General features: G+C 38.2%; 1 long non-coding RNA gene across 1 annotated transcript; it reads right to left on the reverse strand.

Annotated features, from left to right (window-relative positions):
- Positions 1-13,547: 13,547 nt before the first annotated feature.
- Positions 13,548-16,835, reverse strand: LOC129110816 (uncharacterized). Its single transcript, XR_008532295.1, has 3 exons — positions 16,699-16,835; positions 16,246-16,359; positions 13,548-13,628 (listed from the first exon to the last, which is right to left on the reverse strand). It is a non-coding gene; the product is annotated as an uncharacterized LOC129110816 (long non-coding RNA).
- Between the last annotated feature and the right edge of the window lie 5,920 nt (positions 16,836-22,755).

The following is a 22,755-nucleotide window of genomic DNA, read 5'->3' on the forward strand; positions in this document are numbered from 1 at the left end:
AATGGTAAGACCGCGCCTGGGTAAACTGTGTATTAATGAACATTATCGAGTTTCGAGACTATATCCTGCAGAAATGTGTTTTAGGAGGCTTAAAGTGATAAATAGCAGCTTTTGGCAGTTATGTAGCGTTAACTACAGGTAAACTGTGTATTAATGAACATTATCGAGTTTCGAGACTATATCCTTTGTTTTGGGCTTAAAGTGACAAATAGCAGCTTTTGGCAGTAATGTCGCGTAAACTGCAGGTAAACTGTGTATTATTGAACATTACCCAAACTTCAGTAAAAACTGTGTATTAATGAACATTATCGAGTTTCGAGACTATATCCTGCAGAAATGTGTTTTAGGAGGCTTAAAGTGATAAATAGCAGCTTTTGGCAGTAATGTCGCGTAAACTGGAGGTAAACTGTGTATTAATAAACATTATCGAGTTTCGAGACTATATCCAGCAGAAATGTGTTTTAGGAGGCTTAAAGTGATAAATACCAGCGTTATGTCGCGTTAACTTCAGGTAAACTGATAATGTTCATTAATACAAGCTGCTATTTATCACTTTAAGCCCAAAAAGCAGGATATAGTCTCGGCAGTAATGTCGCGTAAACTGGAGGTAAACTGTATATTAATGAACATTATCGAGTTTTGAGACTATATCCTGCAGAAATGTGTTTTAGGAGGCTTAAAGTGATAAATACCAGCTTTTGGCAGTAATGTCGCGTAAACTGGAGGTAAACTGTGTATTAATGAACATTATCGAGTTTCGAGACTATATCCTGCAGAAATGTGTTTTAGGAGGCTTAAAGTGATAAATAGCAGCTTTTGGCAGTTATGTAGCGTTAACTACAGGTAAACTGTGTATTAATGAACATTATCGAGTTTCGAGACTATATCCTTTGTTTTGGGCTTAAAGTGACAAATAGCAGCTTTTGGCAGTAATGTCGCGTAAACTGCAGGTAAACTGTGTATTATTGAACATTACCCAAACTTCAGTAAAAACTGTGTATTAATGAACATTATCGAGTTTCGAGACTATATCCTGCAGAAATGTGTTTTAGGAGGCTTAAAGTGATAAATAGCAGCTTTTGGCAGTAATGTCGCGTAAACTGGAGGTAAACTGTGTATTAATAAACATTATCGAGTTTCGAGACTATATCCAGCAGAAATGTGTTTTAGGAGGCTTAAAGTGATAAATACCAGCGTTATGTCGCGTTAACTTCAGGTAAACTGATAATGTTCATTAATACAAGCTGCTATTTATCACTTTAAGCCCAAAAAGCAGGATATAGTCTCGGCAGTAATGTCGCGTAAACTGGAGGTAAACTGTATATTAATGAACATTATCGAGTTTTGAGACTATATCCTGCAGAAATGTGTTTTAGGAGGCTTAAAGTGATAAATAGCAGCTTTTGGCAGTAATGTAGCGTTACTATTATTATTATTTATTATTAATAACAGTCAAAATAATAATACCATCTCTCTGACCTTCTTGTTGGACTAAGTGTTAAGTATATCTATAATGTCATCTAACTCTAAACTGATACCGACACTGAAACGCCTCAGCTGTTAATCCAAACACTGAGTGTGTTCTGTCCTGATAAAGATATTGATGAACTGAAGTCCGGAGGCTTCCTGATAACATCTGATTAAACTTAATATGGATTTTCTTTCTTTTCGTGTCTTATTTAATCTGCCAGGTGACAGACGGACTGTCAGTCAGTCAGTAGATTATTGGACTCGAAATGTTTGAATATTGCAGCAGCATAATATCTGTTCAGTTTTAAGTTTGTTCAGCCAAAGCAGCATGACATCATTATTGCCACATTGAAAATAAATGTGGTGATTTCGGAGTGACACTTTAATGACGCTTCAACAAAGTGGTCATTGTTTTTTTAAATCAGGGGATGTGGGAGTCTAAGGTAAGACGAATATAAAGAAAAACATTGAGCTCTGAACTCACACATCATACATCTGAAACTCAAACTAATGAGTCTAAACTTTAAATATGTCCTCATCTGAATCCAACAGGAATGTAAAAGACAGCTAAACTGTCACATTTACAGCTTCCTTCTTATAGATGAGATGCAGGAATCACAGGAGGTCAAACACGTGCTGGAGCAAATCTACCGATATCTCATGCATCTATACACATCGTACGCAAACGTTAAGAGACGTTCACCTTCTTGGCGACAACATATTCAGCTCATCTACAAACCAAAACAAGTTGGCGTCTGCTGGAGCGAAACTAAGAACACAAACAACGTCAGAGCTGCAATAACTGGCAGTGATTAAAGCTCATTTCACGCCGCTGCAGTCTGTGATTCTACGCACGAGGAGCTATTTGTCAAAATTAGTCGAGATGCAAAGAGAGCACTTCACAGCTGTCAATCAAAGCAAAACCTTTCTGGCCACCGATATGCAACACTGAGGCTGCACGGCCGAAAGAAGCTGTCTGATGGTTTATTTTTTCATAGCACTAATTCATTTTTTATCTTTTTATTTTAGCAATTTGGGTTCTATTTTGTATGTAATTAACTACATAAATTGGAATTTGCTCTGATAAATATTTAGAGAGCACTGCAGTTTTTGTGCCCATCTAATTAGGAAAAAAATCATATATTTAACAATTACCTAAATGTAGATATATTACAAACATATATTTAAAGTCAAACAAGTGCAAAAAAACCATTTTATCTATTATTATTTTAACTTTGATCACAAAAATCAAGACATTAATGTATTTCTCACCACATTAAAGTAAGTGTGTAAGAGCCATCCTGTCCAACAACGGTCATCTTCGTCATCATCATCATCATCTTGCCTCAAATCTGAAGTTCATTTGTCTTTGTTGTCCTTCTCTCCCGCCTCCTTATGCAAATAATAAACAAGAATTTCATTAACACATGCTTAAACATAAAACACATTTATAATTTAAAATCTGATTTAAAAATTTAAGAAATATGAGACACAGGGAAAAAGGTCAACAGCTATAATTCTATAAACATTTAAGAGCTGTGAATGACATATGGCTGATGAATACGCAATATGCATTTACGCAGTGGAAAGAACGTTTATTTCTATTTCATGCAAATTTATACTTCGGAAATGTTATTTTTTGAATTCCACTACATTTATGTGACAGAATAAAGTTAGCATATAATAAACTTATTAAAAACAAAACACTGAGATAAGATTAAACCCATGTTTACAAATCTTAAAATAGTCTATTTGATTTCCCTTGTCATGTTTTAGATGTCTTTTGTTGGAGAAAATGTCAAGAAAAGTCCCAGAAAATTGTCTCCAACATTCTTTAAAGTCACTTTTTCTCTTTCGCCATGTTCTCTGATAAAGAACATTTTCATGAAACATGTCTGGCTGGCTGCTGACGGTCTCTATAATTCCTGCTGCGTGGCCTCATTTAGGTGGAAAAGTCATGCAGTCCAATGAACCATAAAGGCTGAATTTCATTCCTGAGTTTGAGACCTGAAAGGTGTCTTGACTGCCTGGGCATTAAGAGAGAGAGAAATGTTCACCTATGTTACATTTCTTTATGCCTCAGCGTGGGTGTGTGATGCTCATTTTCTCTATATTCTGTTAATAGGAAGCACTGCTGACCTCTCAGCAGCAGCAGAGGGATGGGAAAGCATTTCAATTTGACGTGTGTGCAGTTTTATTCCAGCAGGGTTAAAGATTTTCCAGCAGGGAGCAGTGTTACCGTGGTAACCTGCTGAGGTTTTGTCCCAGTGATTTGTTTGTCCTGCTGAATGAGTTTGCCGCCTGTCATTAAAGCAGCCGAGCGGGGAGAAGCGGTCTGTCTGTCTGTCAGGAGCCCCTCTGTGGCTGATCTGAGTTCAGCTTCCCCCCCCGCCTGCTCTCTGTCTGTCTCCGTCTATAACCGTCTGTGTTTGTCTTCAGTCTGTCTCTCTAGTGGCCGCGTCCGTCAGGATGCAGACGGGATCTCTACATCTACATTTCAGGCATTTAGCTGATGCTGTCAACCAGATCTTTGCATCCTTGGAATAAGTGCTGGAGTTGCTACTGTACTTTCTAAACCTTATAAGTGAGGAGTTCATTTAAACAAAGCTCTAATCAGTGGTGGAAGAAGTATTCAGATCTTGTATATAAGTAAAAGTATCAAACAACAGTTTTAAAATACTCTGTCACAAGTAAAAGTACTGCATTCAAAACCTTTAGAAGTAAAAGCATGCAAGTATTATCAGGAAGATGTACTCAAAGTAGTAAGTAAAAGTACGACGGAGCCAAATTGTTAAATTATTATATATTAGAATATTATTTTATCGTTATTGATGCAGTAACGTGTAAGATGAATTTTAATATGGTCGCTGGCTGCAGTAGAGCTACTTGATTTTTTTTATATTGTAGGGTGGTTTAATCTTATGAATAACAATGTGGTTTTTTTTATATGCTTATTTTCAAAAGATTTTAACTTACAATAAAAGTACAATATTTACCTATGAAATTTAGTTGAGTAGAAGTTAAATAATGTTGCATACAATTAAAACACAAAAATGAAGTACAACTAACTCATTATTGTACTCTAACACAGTACTAAAGTAAATGTAATTATTACTTTCCCCGTTGGCTTTAACAACACACTCACAGTGGAAATACTATTTTAAGTATCTTGCAGTAAAAAGGGAGTAATAATATTTTGGTTTTATATTGAAGCTGAGGTTTTTCTCATTTTCTAAACTAATTTACTATTGCACAGTCTTGTTTTAAAAGCGACTTGACATCAGCAAAAAAATCTTGTTTTTGTGGTCCTCCAGTGGTTGAAGTCATCACCTGCAGCGTGAAGATTTAGTTACAAATGCAACAAAACACATTTTGTGCATCTGTCGACCAACAGAGGTCAGTAAACCACTGGTTTTCAGTTTGAGTTAAGTTACTTCTTGGACAAAAACAAGATTATTCATTGTCTAATGGTTGAATTTGCATTATTGTGTCATGCATATATAACAATGTGCAATTACATTATCTGCTCAGGTAGACATTACTCCACAATTGTTGTTTGAACAATGCTCTGAATAACCACATTACCTAGCTTGATTTTTTGCTGCTTTTCTTGGTTTCAGCTTTTGACCGTTGGTTCGCCAAGACAAAAAGAAATGGGAACGTTGTTGGGAACGATTCCAAGCAAGCTCACTCATTAGCAAACATTAAGTAACCTACAACTTTCTTCGGCAATTTATGTGACAGGGTGCTTAGCAGCTTTTTTGTTTGTTGCTATAAGCTTGAAGGCTATTAAGGAACAAACAAAAGAGGGACCCAAAAAAACTATAACAAAGATATCCTGCACAGACATTTACACACAGCAGGGAAATACTGAACTTCCTTTTCTTAGTCAGTATTTCACCAAACATCTACAGAGGATCCAATTCTACCCTCATTTGCATCAATTTGACTGTTTACATACTATTTGTTCGATCAAGGAAAACTGCTTAACTGAGATTATTTAGATAATTAAACTTCAAAAGAAGAAGATTTATCCCACATATCATAGTCTGTAAATCATCTCGTGACCTGCTGAGGTGCCTCTACAACACAGGCTAAGATCCTTTCCTGAGAAAATAATTACCAATCTGTCCAAAGCTCAAACCAACAGCAGGACTGAGACGATCCTGGAGCTCTGCAGCAGGAGTCATTCCAGCAGAGCAGCTGACTCAGTCTATATATCCTGCTGTATAAATACACTATGTGGGGATTCTCAGCACAGTCTCTATTCAAATTGGAAGATAGTAAAGTAGCCATATCAACACACTACGTTCCCCTGCAGCCCGTGATAGATTGCTCATGCCGGGTTGGGGATATGTTGTGTATGGGAGCATATGTATGTGCTATGAGCCTTTATCAGAACCTCCCAGCCCTCCAGACATTTCATTTACTGTATATATGGATCATTGTCTGACAGCCCGGTCTATATTAAACCTGTTTATTTCCATCCATCTTCCTGAATAATCCTCAAGCTGCAGCAGTGCTCTCTCCTCTCTGCCAACGTGAGGCTCGCAGGTCTGTTGTGGTGCGTCTCCTCTCCCATACGTTTTCAATGTAATGGTCCTTTTCTTTTACGGATGAGATGGGATCTGGGAGCTAATCAACCTGTCGGTGTGCCTTTGCATTGTTGTTCAGCAGAGACTAAAATCAATGTTTGCAACAATTGCAGCAGGACAGTAAAAGCAGAGGCAGATTGCCTTGTGTACCACACGACTACAAAAACAAAAAAAACATCCAATATCACAGTCATGAAAGTGATACTTGGCTTCTCTCCATGCTCATTGGGTGGAAGAGAAAGTGGAAGAAACAACATGGCGTAATGACACAAAGACAACAGGAGTGTGACTTCACCCTGCATGCATCACTGTTAGTGATGGTTCTTCTTTGTCCTTGCCAAGGACGTTGTAAAAATATTTTTACATTAAAAAAATAGCGAAAACGTTTGCAGAGGTTTATCTACTCGTAGGATTGTCCTTGAGAAGTTCTCTTAAAATTCCCTTGAACCAAGACTGTGAATATAGAAGCTGAAAGGGAGAGGATGTGGAAGGTTTCATGCTTTAAGATGATTTGAAGCGTCTTTTAAATGTGAATCCTCCGAGTTCTCGTTGCAGCAAACTGCTTATTTCCCTGTAAATGTTATCAAAGGGAGACACAAGGGCTGAAAAATGGAGCTCAGGAGTAAAAAATAAAAATAAAAAAGGGATGTGTCGGTTGTATTTTGCAAATGAAGGAGGGATTTAACAAGGGAAGGGAGACTGACCTGTAATAAAAGCTGGATTTGTCCAAAGAAGCTGCTTTTGGTGTAATAATTAATGAATGTTTACTTTGGGATATCAGGCCAACCTTCTGTACGGTTTACTACTTAAATCAAAGAGTCTTAGAGAATCAAAGGGCTCGTCATGCAGAGAGAGGGGGCATAAAACTGGAAAAATGTAAAGACAGTGGAAGTGGACGACTACAAGGAGCGAGGAAAGGCACAACAACAAAGAAATATAATAAGAAATGCAGATATTTTGCAGTTTCGGCGAGGAGTAAAAACATAAATCTAATTGTATATGATATAGAAACAAAAAATAGATTTGTAAAGGCAGAGGGATAAATGTGAGCATCTAGTGTCCTTAAGATAAATGCCCTCTTCATTTCCTAACTGCCAGTAGAAGCACTTATCCCGGCATGAAACTCGCTTCAATCCTTTGCACAAACGATCTGCAACTGCATTAAAAACAAGACAAAAATATGAGTAGGATTTGACTATTTCTGACACACACAGCAATGCAGAACTACCACAATGCAAACCACTAAAACAACTTCTGTTTATGGTTCGACAGCTGCCAGTTGGCCAGTTGACTTCTGCATATGGCTGCAACTGACACCGTAAAGGTCACAATTAATGTAACTGTAACAGTGGTATCTAAATCTTCACCAGTGGTTTCTAATGGTCAAACAAGGAAGTCACTGCAGCCAAAAAAAGCTGCATTCTAGACCAGTTTACAGTATTCAAGTCTGCAAACTACATGCGATCAAACCGAAATCCAGACACAAGAATGATTTGTTTGTTTGTAATTGTCTTGTAGTGTCATTTTTTTTTAAGGTTTACATGAAAAGCAGTATTGAAAATAAGTGGATTAAAGGAAAGTAAGTAGTGAAAGAGTTTAACAATCAGCACCATCAACCAATCAGGACTTTCTCCTTACAATACGAGCTTTGACATCAAACCACCACCAGATTTGATTTCTAAAATAGCTTGTCGTTACCTGCACCATTTAGTAAATTGAGTCCTGAATATTTTTTTTGTTATGGTCCATCAAATGCTTGCTGAGCTTTTCCTCTTTATCCCTCATTTCCTTCCCTCATCTCTTTCCAGCCTTTCTCCTATTTTCTGCAGCAGATAAACGATGTGTTGATGTTTTTAATGTCCTGTAGTTGCCACACATGAGGGTTTTATTCTAGGAAAAAAAGAATCAAATATTCCAATATTCACTGTCTCTGTTGGTAGCTCAACTTCAGGGAACTTTGCTGTATTGAATATATTATTTCTTTCAAGAATTCGCCATCTGTCTCGTACCTTAAAAGGGAACAAAGCTGATTTTGGATTAAATATTTCAGCATTCACTGTTTGAACTTAGTAGTGAACTACTGGAGTATTGAATAATTGAAGTAATCACTGTTATCTTGTCTTGTGACCAGAGGCAAAGTTTGGTACAGTGAGCTGAATATTACATCGCAGCCTGAGGTGAGAGGAGACAAGAGAGGAGAAGAAAAACGGATTCCAGCAGCCGTGGAGTTACAGTAAAGTTCACTAAGCAGCACTGAAACCTCCTTCTATCCGACCGAACACTGATTTCAGCCCTTGAGATTCTAGCAAACACTTCTTTTAACAGAAGCATAAACACTACAAAGACTCAGCCTGACATGGAGGTTATCTATTAGAGGTCAGCTTCATAATATAAGTCTCTGCTGTAGGGAAAGGAAATGAAAGAAACATTTCAGCTTCTCAGATTCCTCTGCTTCTTTGAAAACACAAAGTTGATTCTCTCTAAGCCCAATTCAACCCCCCAAAATGGAGGATAGAGACATTTCTTAAAGCTCAAACTGACACTGACCTGGCTTTAGTGTCTTTTAGAGAAATACTCTTTGGATGTCAAGGTTTCAAACTTGGACGGACATAAAGATGAATGAACCCAGTGCTCTCTACTCAAAAGTGTGTTTTGGTGCCTCAATAATCAAAAAGTTTCAACTTTTTTTGTAAAAGAAGTCTGTGCACATGCTCTCTCAAACAAGTTAAAAAGTTGCAAAAGTGTCCTCCCATTAATCTTACAAAAACATTTTCACTCCAGTATTTTCCTCTATACATTTGTTAGATGCTGCCATTTGCTATGAGTCCTGGCAATAATATAATATAATATTATATACATGTCATATTTTCTATCAACATTTCATTATTTTAAAATACTATCGCCACCTTCTTTAATGCTCAAAAATGTGGTTTCGCTGAGCTGCTTCAAGTGCCAGAAGTCAACAGAAATGAATAACTTAATAATGACCTAGAAAACAAAATTAAACATTTTCTCCTTATGTCCCCAGCAAGTCCGTTAATCATGACATCATCAAAGGGACTTACTCAAGGGAATTCTGGGAAATGTAGGAACGTTTAATGTTTCAATTTTTACTGTGGATTCAGAAGTAATAATACTCAATTAAGTGACAATTTCAATGCAGGACTTTTACTTGTTTTACTCATTTTATTCTAGTAAAAGATATGAATACTTAATCCACCGCTTTCCATCATGTACTGTACGTTTATTTTTTTGGCCCATCTCCGATCCTCATCCCAACCCTAGCCCCACCCTTTACCCCAGGCCTCAGACTCCTGCACCATCCTGCCCACCAAACAAACCCTTTCCACCTTCATCGTCGACACCCTCCTGCTTCAGTCTGAGCTCCTTCTTTTACCCCTAAACTGTCAAACACCTGCAGCTGTGGATCCAGCAGACCGCTCGCTCTTGTTTTCCACCTCAGGCAGCAAAACCAATTAGAGTCTCTGACAGTCGGCCACCGAGCTTCTCCTCAAGTTTCCAAACTCTGTTTTTATTTTCTTCTCCCTGTGACCACAAAACAATCTCTTCCATTGACCCGAGTCAGCGCAGGTCAAGCAGGGAGAAGAAGTTGCAGGATACCTCAGTGTTGTTGTGATTCGTTTGTCCCCAGACTGTCCAAAAAAGTTCATGTTCGCCCTTGTTTTTACTTCCAGAAGGACTGTTTTGAGTCTCTGATGTGGTTCATCGGCACCCACAAAAGCATCTTTGCATTTTCACACAGATGAAATGCAAGAGAGAATTTAACGATAACAGAAAAACCACCAACAGAGTTTGTGTCGGCTTCGTAAACTGAGAATAGACCAGACACATATGACCCTTCTGATGTTGTTGATTTCCTTTAGCAGCATGTGTGCGCTTTATTTGAGTTCCCTGATGAGCCATTCAGCTCTGTGGCATTTAGATAACAACACTTTCAGATTTTGATTCCATTTGGCAAACACAACAGAAGTAGTTAATGTGATTGTTTCAACTGGAGAAGACGGCATGACGAAATGTTGCGTGATTGTCTCAATTTAACAAAGAAGAAACGGGAAGCAACAATAAAAAATCCCAGTATCCATAGCCTTTTCTTTGAATCATCTAATCACCATTCGGAGAGCTAGGAAACACGTTTCTAATTGTTGGGAAAACCAGTAATTAAATCTAATCTGTATCTGCTGAGGCTTCCCACTGACAAAGAAAGGCTTCTGGAACAAAAAAACGCCAAAAAAATAATGAGAACAAGTAATCTTGAGCAATAATCTGCAACAATTGCATATACATTCATGTCAGTGTTGCTACTGATTGATGAGAATGAACCCAAACAGTGAAGTTGAAGGCCATGAAACCAACAAGTGAGCTTAAAGATGCTAAAGAGCTCAACAGCTCTGAGGGGATCTGAAAACTTGATGCTTTAATTTGACCTGCAAATATGCTGCATAACAACAATGCTCCAGAAAATGCATATAGTCAAACATGTACCGTATTAGCTTGCAAATCTGCATTTTAGATTAGGCTTACAAGTCTTATGGTGGGTTCATTCTACGGAAGACAAAGCAACAGGAAAGAAACTTTCCTGGAAACTGGAGCAGAAAACATTTATTTATCGGGAATTTTCTTGTTGAAACAGGAATTGTTGGGAACACACTATTGTCTTAAATATCATTGTAAGATTTGGAATGATTATTCCAGCTCAAATCATGAAATACTACCCAATACATAAAGTGGTCCACATACTTTTGGTGATTTAAACTCCATGGTTACAGCCGGTCAGAGCAGGATTTGTAGTGACAACAGGAGGCAGAAGTCAACAACAAGGTCATGTTTCTGGAGTTTAAATGCTTTAGTCGTCTGTCATGATGGACCGGTGAGTCGCAACGCCGCCGGAGGGAGTTTGTTTTCACAAACAGTCTGTTTTTTTGTCTCCATATCCACAAGAGACAGAGAGAGAGAGATCGATGCGTCTGGCTGTGGGCGTAATGCTGCTAAAGTTTGCAGATTGGTCTCTTTGATTGTAAGCAGGAGAAGAAGAAGGAAGATAAGGGATAAAGAGATGACAAACGGAGAGAGGACACAGCGCCCCATCCACACTCAGATTAGGGTAAAGTGAACGTTAGAAGTTTTCCAGCATCTTTTCAGGCTTAAATATAAATGCCAAATGACTTAGAGAGAACTGGGAGGTGGGAACGTAACCAGGGCATTTCTATTTGATGCCGAGAAAAGGAAAAGGAAAGAGAGGACCAGAGATAAGTGGATATCCTCTGGGGAGCTACACAAAGACAAAAAGTAAAACCGCTCCCCTCCTTCACCTTCACAGTCTTTCTTAGACTTCCTCCTCCTCTGTCAAGTTTCTCCTTCTCCCTTCCTCTCATCCACTTTCTCACATCAACTCTTCCTCCGGATCCCAAGAGACACACATAGATCCGTTATTTGTATTTTTTGAGGGGAGAAAAGGAGGATCTTTACGGGGAGATCAACAGTATACGTCCCATAAAAGTGGTGAACATCATCTGGAAGCTGGGATTTATATGAGAAGCAGCTCAGCACAATGTCTTTAGTTGTTCTTGACATATATCACAAATAAAGAATGGATTAAATAATTAATCAGAATAGATTTTGAAAGTGAAAAAGGGCATTATGGTGAAAGTATATCAAGCTAAGTTATGGCTCAAGTTGTTGCAGCAGGATTGATACCATTTGTTACACAGATTTGGCGATTCATTTAACAATTAAACTACTTGAGAATTGATAAAAAATGATCAGAAATCTTTTCAAAATACCACATTAACACACCAAGACCTTGAGGAACACCACAGAAAAAAATCCATGCAGTGATTTATCGAAGTGTATCCAAAATCCATTCAGACCATTTTATCTCATTTTAGTTTTTGTTAGTTTTACACCTTACTTAATTATTTTATATTTACTGTTTGATTATTCATCTGTTGTTCTCATTTTGTTTTTCGTTTTTTTACTGATGCATCTTGTTGTTGGATTTTCTTCTTTGCTGCTGTAATACTGCAAATCACCCCACTGTGGGACTAATAAAGGATCATATTATCCAACATTTTAAGATTTCTGCAAGAATTGCATTTTTCCTGCAATCGGATGGCGAGCACTTCTGTTCTGTAATCTGCTCAGGGACCCCCTTATTGTCAATATATCAAGGAAAGCATTACATCCTCTGAATGCCCTCGGTCTGTAGTGTTTAGTTCACGAGGATGTGATTATCCTAGAGGTCACAACAGGTCAATATAAACAGCAACATCAAGTTTTGAAAAATGGTCTCACTATGTGAAATGGCTACTATGTGGCTAACTATCATCACACATGAATATAATTGGGCTCATTGGATCAACAAAAGTCCAGTCATGCACAATTTATGCAAATACAAGACTGTTCAGGGACCCCAGTGTGCAGAAACCATTTTGAGAATAGGCGAACACATTTACTGCATGTAAAAAAACGGTATGGTCTTTGCTTAAAACATGGGGATGACAATAAAGTGGGCATGTCTGTAAAGGGAATACTGTGTCCACCCATAGAACCCATTTTAATTCAGATATCTAGAGGCATGAGGTCAAAGGAACCCTCCAAAAATTCAGAGATACAAATATCTTTAATCAAGCATTAAGACTCCGGATCGCCGGTTTCCTCGCCTTCATCAAACTCTTTTGAGATTCAACCAAAATGGCAGAAAATCTGGTTTTGAAAGATGTTTTGAGTGGCTGTTAATGTGTGAGAAGAAATATCTGGTGAGCTAATGATCAGACTTCAAGCTTTCGAACAACAGCGGCTCTTATCTCAGCTTTAAAAAGCAACATCTGAAATGAACTCTCATTGAGGAGGAACAAGTTGAAAGCACAACCAAACACAAACGTCCTAACCTCAAAAAAACGCAGATATCCGGACAGGAAGATGGACTATGAAATGATTCATGGGAGTGTTATGTTTCACACGGAAATGGTTCAAAGTTCCTGCAACACTCCAGTGAGAAAGTTAAAAGGGGGATGATGGTGGAATAAAAGACTGGTGACAATGGTTTATATGAGAGCAGAAAGCAAAAAAAAGAACACAAAAGGAGACAAAGGGAAGGGCTGACAGAAGAAGGGACGAGGAGGTGAGAGGGCAGAGTGGTGAGGAGGAGGAGGAAGAGGAGGAGGAGGAGGAGGAGGATGATGTGGCTTCAGAGACACGGTTGGATGTTCATTCATTCCTCTGTCAGCTGATAGAAGCATCACAGCTCCTCTCCCTCTGAAGGCCCTCTGAAGGCCCACTGAAGGCCCGCTATCAGCCGACTGCAGCCTTATGGGAGAGAGGAGAAAGAAAAAAAAAAAAAAAAACCCGAAGTGAAACAGTGAGAAAAGTCACAGTCGGGGTTCGGAAACCGTAAATTCATTATGCAGATTTCTGAGTTAAAATGCCTCCAATCTGCGAGACTGATTCCTCCTTCATGGCCGCTGTGAGCGTGGAGACGATCCGTCACAGGTTAGCAAGGAGCAGCGGGGTCAGGACAATCGTGTAGGTTTAGAACAGAGCCTCCTGTTGGATTTTTTAAAGGTGAATATTGTGTGATGAAAATAAACACGAACACAAGAAAATAAACACGAACACACAACACTCAAGGTCAACACACACACACACACACACACACACACACACACACACACACACACACACACACACACACACACACACACACACACACACACACTCACACACACACAAAACAAATAATAAGCCCTTCATCTTCCTCCCTTGTGGTTTTTGTTTCTGCAGCAGAAACTGTAATCTAAATCACTAATTATAATCAGTGTTTACTAAAAGCAAGCAAAGCAGAACTGGACTGTATATATATATATATATATATATATATATATATATATATAATATATATATATATATATATATATATATATATAATGCTAATATAACCTTAAGATAGTACATTTAATTTCTACAGCTGCTGCCCGGGCATTGTTCTGCTGATTAAAAAACAATGTAGATGTACTGTGTTGGAAAGACAATAGAAAATTTGAGCTGTAAAAAAAGGTCAGATGGAGATTAACGTCAAATTATAGTAAAATATATAGTAAATCATCGCAATGAATATTCAACAGAGTATTTCAACCATTAAGGGTGATTTAGAGTTCTAGTTAATATTCTCCTCCACCATTCATTTATAAATTATTTGCATACAGTTTAATTATTGGGACAAAAGATGTAAATGAAAGCCCATGTTCCATTTATACAATTCATTATTAATGCACGTCAATGACAGTATCGTGTGTCTGCTGAGAGGAAGCAGTGGGAGGATTCTTAAACAGACTGAAAATGTTCTTTTTGCATCTGGAGATGGCAGATGTTAGGTCAGACAAAGTCTAATGAAAGTCTGATTAATAAGACTATAAATAATAGAGGGATTAATAAAGGAATTTTGTTTATATAGTCTAGAAAAGAAGAGAGTTCCTGCTGTTTTTGACACATGATGTTATGAAATATATATATTTAAGATATGAGACAATAAAAGGTCAAGAGGAAACACACAACTTATTAGGATTCAACCAAGGTTTACAAAAAATAGCAGATCATGCTGACATTTTTGCCATTTTTTAATATTACCAAAACTTCCAGAAAACAGCATTTAACTCATTATGTGACACTACTGAAACTAATCTAATTGCTTTTTGAGTTTGCAGCTGGTTCATTTGTGTAAGCTACATTTAAAGTGTAGTATGTTACAAATATGTAAAGAAAATAATTATTGACATTTAACAGTTAAATGTTTCATGTACTTTACCAATTAATGTTAATACAAATTGGCAAAGAAGTGAAAGTTCTTGCCACCTTGTTTCTTTTTCAACATTTCAACATTATTAACAGAAAAACACATATGCAACAAAATTATATCTACAACTAAAAATAACAAAGAATATGATAGAAAACCTACCTTCTTACCCCCAAAAATGTATTCATTGGGAATTTATCTTGTTATATCATCAAATGACTCATATCAGGTAATAAAACCTGCCTTATATGTTTATGTTAATGATTACTATTCATAAGTTCAACACTCAAAATGTATTTATTTTTAAAGAATAGTGTGACATATTAGAAAATATTTGCTCTCTTGCAAAGAGTTAGCTAATTTTTACACTTTTTTTTTTTGATTGCTATTTAGTAATCTTTAGAGGGGGTAAGCGGATTTTGTTATCAGACAGAGTCAGGCTAGCTCTTTCCCCCTGTTTCCAGTCATTGTGCTAAGCTAAGCTAACCGGCTGCAGCTTCTTATCCATCATACCGACATGAAAGTGGTATAAATCTTCAAATCTAGATCTTTGTAAGGAAAATCAGCATATTTCTCAACATGTTGAGCTATTCCTTAAAACTTTCCTGAGTCACTCTCTTGCTGCACTACCACTACTGTTATGATTATTATTATTATTATTATTATTATTATTATTATTATTATTATTATTATTATTATTATTATTCTTTTCTTCTAATATACAGACTACATATTAGTACTGAATTCCACTCTTACATTCTTGTCCCAAGGAAAGAATAATTGTCAGATTCATGGGTGTTTCAGTCGATCCCAATCAGCTCATTCTGCTCTGATACGTTTGTAGAAATCACTCTGAATTGATCAGGATCACTTCAAGCCGCTCGGATTCATTTGCACTCACAGCGGCACAAAGACCCAAATCTTCAGCCGGCGTAAATATGGAGCTCAGGAGATTGGAAAGTGGTGATTTGAGTCTGAAATTTAATGTGGGTTTCAAAAGTCAATACGTGAAGTAGACACACACTATGGAAGTGTCAAGATTGGACAATGTCATCTTAAATCATGTTTGTTAAACCCTTGAAAACCCTTAAAAAGACTAATTTAACACCATTTTTGACTTTTACATGATTACTTCCACTAAGCAAAATTATATATATTATACTCCTCTTGAATCCTGGAAGTCTAGGGATAGAAAAGAGTTTTTAAATGATAATTTTGGACATAAAATAATAATAATAATAATAATAATAATGACATTGGCAGTGCTCTGATTGTGAACAGTTAATTAAGACTGAATGAGAGTGCTTTTGGAGGTCTCGGGTAGCAGGGCGACACATCAGCTGATGGATTAAGATAGGTTTGTTTACTCACACAGAGTGGATGAAAGATTACCCATGAGCCTCTGGGTGCCGGGTCGAGACATGCAGACGTAGTCGTGGGTGGTCAGCGGGTTGACACGGTAACAAGCTGTGAGCCAGCGGCCTTCTGGGAAGACGCAACCATGACAGACTTCAGAGCGAATAAGAAAGACTGAACGTTCAGACTCATGATTAATGGCTGCTGGTTTAAGAGCAGTGAGGAGGATAAGAGTAAATTATATTGTAGAAGTAGAAAAGTAGCAGGTATCAGAACGGAAAGATAACAGGTACTATAGAAGTAATATAAAAGGAGCTGTAGAATTATACGTTTGATCTGTGTGTTTTTTGGTTTTGGGCTGCAAAGTAATGAGAAGGTCTGAGAATCTGAGCAGGAATGAGCCAACAAAAGGGCCGTAGTGAGGAGATGTGAGGCTCCTGGGAAATCAACATAATGAAACCTTCTCACCTGAAAACACAGACCGCCGGGCCGCAGAGTGATTGCCTTTCAACTGGTCGGCTGCATCAGATGGGGAAAAAAAACAAAAAAAACGAGCCGGCCACCGTGTGGACCAACACAGAGTCTTTTGAGTGAGGAGGACTTAAGTGGACTGTAAAGATCTACGAGTGGAGGTAAACATGGAAAGCGGCTGTGCACTGCTCTTTAAAGGAGGAGGAAACATTGCACACCTGATGTCTATTTGCAAATCTAACCAGGTGGTCCTCATCTATGAAGATTTTTCTCTGGTAATGATATAAAGACAGATCACACTTACATACTAAGGGCTGGTTTATGCCATTATATAAACCAAGACTACCGGGGGAACTTCCTAGGATACACTGAGCTCCTCCGTCTGTTTGTATTCATGTCTCATTAATGCACATCACTCACTTGGATTCTTCTCCGGAGTCTTTGTTGTTTTTTCGTCTTGCAGGTATCCATATCATGAATTTATTGATCCTATTTTCTGTGGCTCTGCTTGACGTCCACTGCTACTATCATTAATATCCGCCATTTGTATTATTATTATTATTACTGCTTCTATTGCAGCTAGTATCGGTCCCATTTCTACAATCATTATAGCTGTTGTGCAATTATTGTTGTTGCTGCATATCTGTGTTTGTCTCTCTCTCTCTGCCTCTTACATTTTTTTTGGAGGGGAGTCTTTCATTATCTGAATCGAGTTTAGAAGAATAGATTTGTGTCGTGTGCTGTTCAAATTGTAACGCCCCTTGAGGCAATTTTGTGATTTTTGATATTGGGCTGTATAAATAAATAAATTGACTTCATGTTTTGTATGTCGCTGCTGTTTGACCGGCATGTGGTACATGAAAACCATTCGTCACTGGTGTTCCAACGCTACAAGCTGCACCCCAGTGATCCCAGTGATCCCAGTGATGGGCGTCACTGGTGTTCCAACGCTATCACTGTGATTTACGGTTATTCTTTACAAACATGTGCCCCTGGTATGTCGCTGCTGTGAGCTACACGAGAGTGGCATGCAGCTTAAGTTCAACTGACAGGTGACACTTTACATCATGAGATAGCAGGGCGGGACATGGCTACATATAAGGGCTAAAATAGTGCCATGAAAGAAGTTTGCCCATTAACGCTAGCTATAAGCCTGTAGGCATTGTGGGGAATTATCATTCTTGTGCAAAATGCTGGTTGAAGAGCTACATCATACCACACTCAGTATAGCCCGTGGAAAAGTAGTCTGATTTGTCAATGGAGCATGAGTGACAGGTTGTTAAAGTCACACTGTAACAGCACATTATTATTGTAAGTGGCATATGTCCAGAATCAATAAGAATAATAATCAGTGCATGAGGGTGAAACGTGGAAAGAGCCACCATCTACCATCTCTGACTACAGCGGATGTGAAGTAACAACCAAATAATGCAGGGATGAATATGAATCAGATCTCATTATAACTGCAGGTGTTTTCTTTCAGCCGTGTGTGAATGTAAACCCTCTAATGAGAAGTTTGTGTGTTAAATACATGGCACTTTTCATTTGGGCAGAGAAAGTGGTTTATTGTCAGACGGCTGGTGTTCCTGCTGAACGTGATTATGAAATAAGTCCAGATCTGTGCCATCTGCTCTGGTGGTTTCACTGGTTTTTATTGATCAGAGGAGGCAGAAATGAACCAATGAAGAAAAAAATACTGCTGTAATGACAACATGTGTTTTTGTAATTTGGTTTCTGTGAACAAATGTGATTTCAAGATGGCAAGAAATGAAATTCTTGTGTGTTTAGAGTTTGGTGTTTGGAACCAAGTCACCTGAAAAAGTGTTGGTATTGTAGGTTTCTTAACCCAAATTTTGTTTCATAAATATGATTCATATCTGCCTCGTAACACGCTTGCAGAACCACACAATTTCACTTGGTTAGGTTAGGTTAAGGCAACAGAATTACTTGGTTAAGGTAAAAAAAAAAAGATCATGGTATATGTCGAAATAATAAAGAAACAACGTAACTAGCGTAAATAAATAACATAAATAAATGTATTCGGTTTCTAACCTTTCTTGTGTTTTAATTTAAAACTATGTTTAGATAAATGCTCCCTTTTACATAATCAATAATAATGTAAAAAATAATAACATTTACATTCTTTTGGAGCCTAAAATTAGTTTTTTTTACACCAAAGAATGAAGGGAGAGAGTGATGCTACATTCAGACATTTTGTCGCTGAAACAAACTGTAAACTTCAAGTCAAAGCATTCACTGAAATTCTAATGATCAACACCATGATTTGTTTCAGGGTGGATCATGATTTACAGCCCTTATCGCTGAAACACATCACAGGTAAAAAAAAAAAACAGAAGGCTGCTTATTTTTCACAATTTGTTTGCCATCAGGAATGCATCTCAACGCGGTGGGAGCCAAAATCAGTCAACTCATAAAATTAAAAAATGCAGACATTACCTGGAAGGAAGCCAGATGAAACCAAAGGGACTTCGGCAGGTACGGCTAGAAAAGAGAAGGAAGTGAGATAACATATGGGAGATAATCTGGCAAAGAGGTGAATGTTGACAGGGGAGTTTATTCTGGAGCTGATGGCAAACGAGACGCAGGTGTGAAGGGAGGAGATGGTTTTACTAAAACAGCTGGAAACAAATGGAGTCAGAATAATAAAATGAACATGTCTGTAATAATGCAGGTCGCTTGTTTCATTCCACTCACCCTCAAACAAAAAGAACATTTTTAAATTTCCCTAAGAACATGAGTGGCAACAGGTGATGCTTTCTCTCTGCAACATGTTGCCCGATTATCAGGATGCATCAGGATGCAGCCTGTCAAGAGGCCCTTCAGTGGCAGGTGTGGCCCCTAAACATCTGCTTACGTTGCTTAATGGGCCGGGGCCGGCTTTTGGCGCTCATGCGAATCTCCCCAGATAAATAAAAGGAAAAGAAAACAGCTGAATGCTTCTTGAAAGTCACCGTGCTGCAATCATCTTCCCGTCAAGTCGAAGAGCTTCGAGACAAATGTTCTGTTTTGTGGAACCAAAGGAGGATTTGCTGAATTTCTGCAGATGTTCTCGACTCTTCTGTACTTTCTAGAAACCAAATATTCCTCCATTTCTTGCAGTGATTCTTTTTCTGTTCCTATCAAACTGTTTTTAGAGCGGTGAAAACCCTGAGGAGCGTTGAGCCGTGCCAACTCTTATCAAAACCCCCGAGACTGGAGCTGAAAACAACAGTCAAACCGCAGCAGGCCTGTTGAACACGGAGACAAGGGGGAGGGTTGTTGTAACAAGCTGCTTTATTGTGTTGGTGGTGTATTCAGCTGAACCGTGATTGAACATGAAAAGCCCACAAGCAAAACCAGGTTGTTGTTTTCCTTCCCGCGTGAATCCCCAGAGATCTGCTGCACCTTTGCAACAAAACAATCCTAAACAAATGATCGTAGTCGAGAGGAAAGAGCGGCATAAACAAGAATCAAATGAATTTTGAGGCAAAACAAGACTGATAATGAATCATTTAGATTTGAAAAAGGCTGCATAAAGGAGAATCTCCTAGGATGAGATGAAACACAGCCCCTCACACAGCCATACATTTGAATTAAATGGGATTTCCTGCCAATTTTAGCCTTTGATCAACGCTTGCAGAATCAGAGACATCTTTTAAATCACCTCTCAAAACTTTTTATTAAAACTTGGGTCGACAACATAAGAGAAAACAGTAGAAGCAAATTAGAAAGTATCCAAACCAAAAAAGAGCTAACAGCACTAGCTCCAAAAATCACTAAATCTACATAACTTGAAAGGTTTCGTACATACAGCTCACACCAGCTTAAATGTTAGAACACTGTTTATTTCCAACAAGATTTATTTGTTCCATTATTGCTAATTATGGTTATATGTGTTGTTCGGTGGGGCAAATTTTGTCGTTTGTTTAGGGAGACTTGTTATGCAAGAGGCTTGTCTGTTTCCTTATTCTTTCTGTTACAAAAATGTTTCTTTTTCTGCAGTATTTCTGTGAATTACTGCCAGAGTGATTCACAAAAGGATTCAAATAAAACAATATAAGACGATGGATCAAACTGTGGTCGAATTGGTCAGACCCCTAAACATACAACAACCTGCAACAAAGGGTCATTGGAAGATATACATTTGTTTTAAAAGGCCATAAAAGGTTGAGGACATGGTGGTCATGCCTCTGCCTGTCAGGATTTTTATTCATGATTGTTTTTCTTGATTTCAATTGATGCAAATATTTATTAAAGAAACAGCCGAGAGCTTAATTCCTCGTGCTAATTTAGATTGTTGGTGAAAATCCCCAAATCTGTGCTCACTTCCCATTAAAAGCAAATCAGAACTTTGAATCAGTGTATTAAACTGTCACCATTACTCCACAGAATTATAAAATCAGTGATCGATATATAAACCTGTTCAACGGCCTTGTTCCATTACTGTCCGACAGCTTATAATGTACTACAGTACGTTGTTCCATACATCTGACCAGGAGACCAGAAGACAAATCCCTGCACATTTGTTATGATGGTCAAAGTGAAACTGACTGAGGTGCATCGTCCCGCTCTGAAGGACTCTGAGGCCATTTTTCATTCGGCCCACTGTGATGCTTCAGTGTGAGGGACGCCCGTTTTACTGAAATCTGTCTGTGTCTCACGCAGTTCAAAGTCTTGCAAACGAACAATCCATCACTGTGACCTCGGGGGCATAAACAGCATCACTGATGTGTTACAGAGATACAGAGTGAGTAATGGCACCGAGCAGTGGACGACCTTTAACACGCCGTCAACATGGACGATTAGAAATATGAATCCAGGTGTGGGTCTGAATATGGATTGAAAGTCCTGTGTATGTTTGAAGCTAACTAGCAGAATTTCACGCCTCAACCTTTTAATTTAATTTCCATAAAGTAACCGCCTAACCTTCTCTCTCGTTTTTAGATCCCCTCTCTTGCAGCCTGTTCTTCTCTCCCTCACCTCTACGTAGAGGCAACAAACCCATCTCGAAGCTTCCCCACATCGCATTCAGCAAAGCGGATGAGCGAAGAGCTTCGCAAATCAACCGTGTTTATCTTTAATCCATCATTAAACGCATCTTGTTGATTGTGTGATCCTTGCTAGGTGTTTAAGTGAGATTAACGAACAATCCATCACTGTGACCTCGGGGGCATAAACAGCATCACTGATGTGTTACAGAGATACAGAGTGGCACCGAGCAGTGGACGACCTTTAACACGCCGTCAACATGGACGATTAGAAATATGAATCCAGGTGGGGTCTGAATATGGATGTGATCAGAGCTCTGATTACATATAAAAGGCCGGTGAGATGAAGCTGTGACTCCACTAGATTCACTAGATAGATGAGGTCTAACATGGTGTTACATGGTGCAGGTTGTGCTGAATATCATTATGATGACAAATGTGATTATGTGGGAAAAAAAAGTGTGGGTGGTGATATAGATGGTTTTAATCTCTGATGCTGATAGGAGGGTTTTAAGTTGCTCTAGTCTCAAGATTAATTCATTCATATTTTATGAGCGTGGGGAATTAATCACCCTGACTGTGAGTCTCCATCAGCGGACGGTGCAGCACATGATGGATATGGATATGATTAAAAAATCTGCAAATAAAAACATAGCGTAGGTGGTGATTATGACAAAGCACGGACAATAAACAGTGAAGTAGAGCTTTGATTACGGACCGCTGTAAATACAAACTCCCTTTACAGCAGCAATGAGAGATGATATAATCTAATTTAATATTTTAAGACATATATGTAATTAAAACTAGTGTCTGAGTGGTGGCCAGATGATTTATTTGTAGCGTAAATAATTTATGCACTATAAAATCTTTTTTTCTGACTCACTTCAGAACTTTTTACTTCTACATCTCTTAACAAAAGTAAATAAACAATTGGAGAAGGGAACATCACCGTCTTGTTGATTTGCTCTCAGCTCATACAAGTTCCAACTTAATCTAATGGGAAGGAATAAATAGCATGACATTTTAAGGAAATTCTGTGTTTTGACTTTCAGCTTTCTACATGTCA

The sequence above is a fragment of the Anoplopoma fimbria genome, chromosome 3, assembly GCF_027596085.1.
Source record: "Anoplopoma fimbria isolate UVic2021 breed Golden Eagle Sablefish chromosome 3, Afim_UVic_2022, whole genome shotgun sequence".
Taxonomy (NCBI): Eukaryota; Metazoa; Chordata; class Actinopteri; order Perciformes; family Anoplopomatidae; genus Anoplopoma; species Anoplopoma fimbria.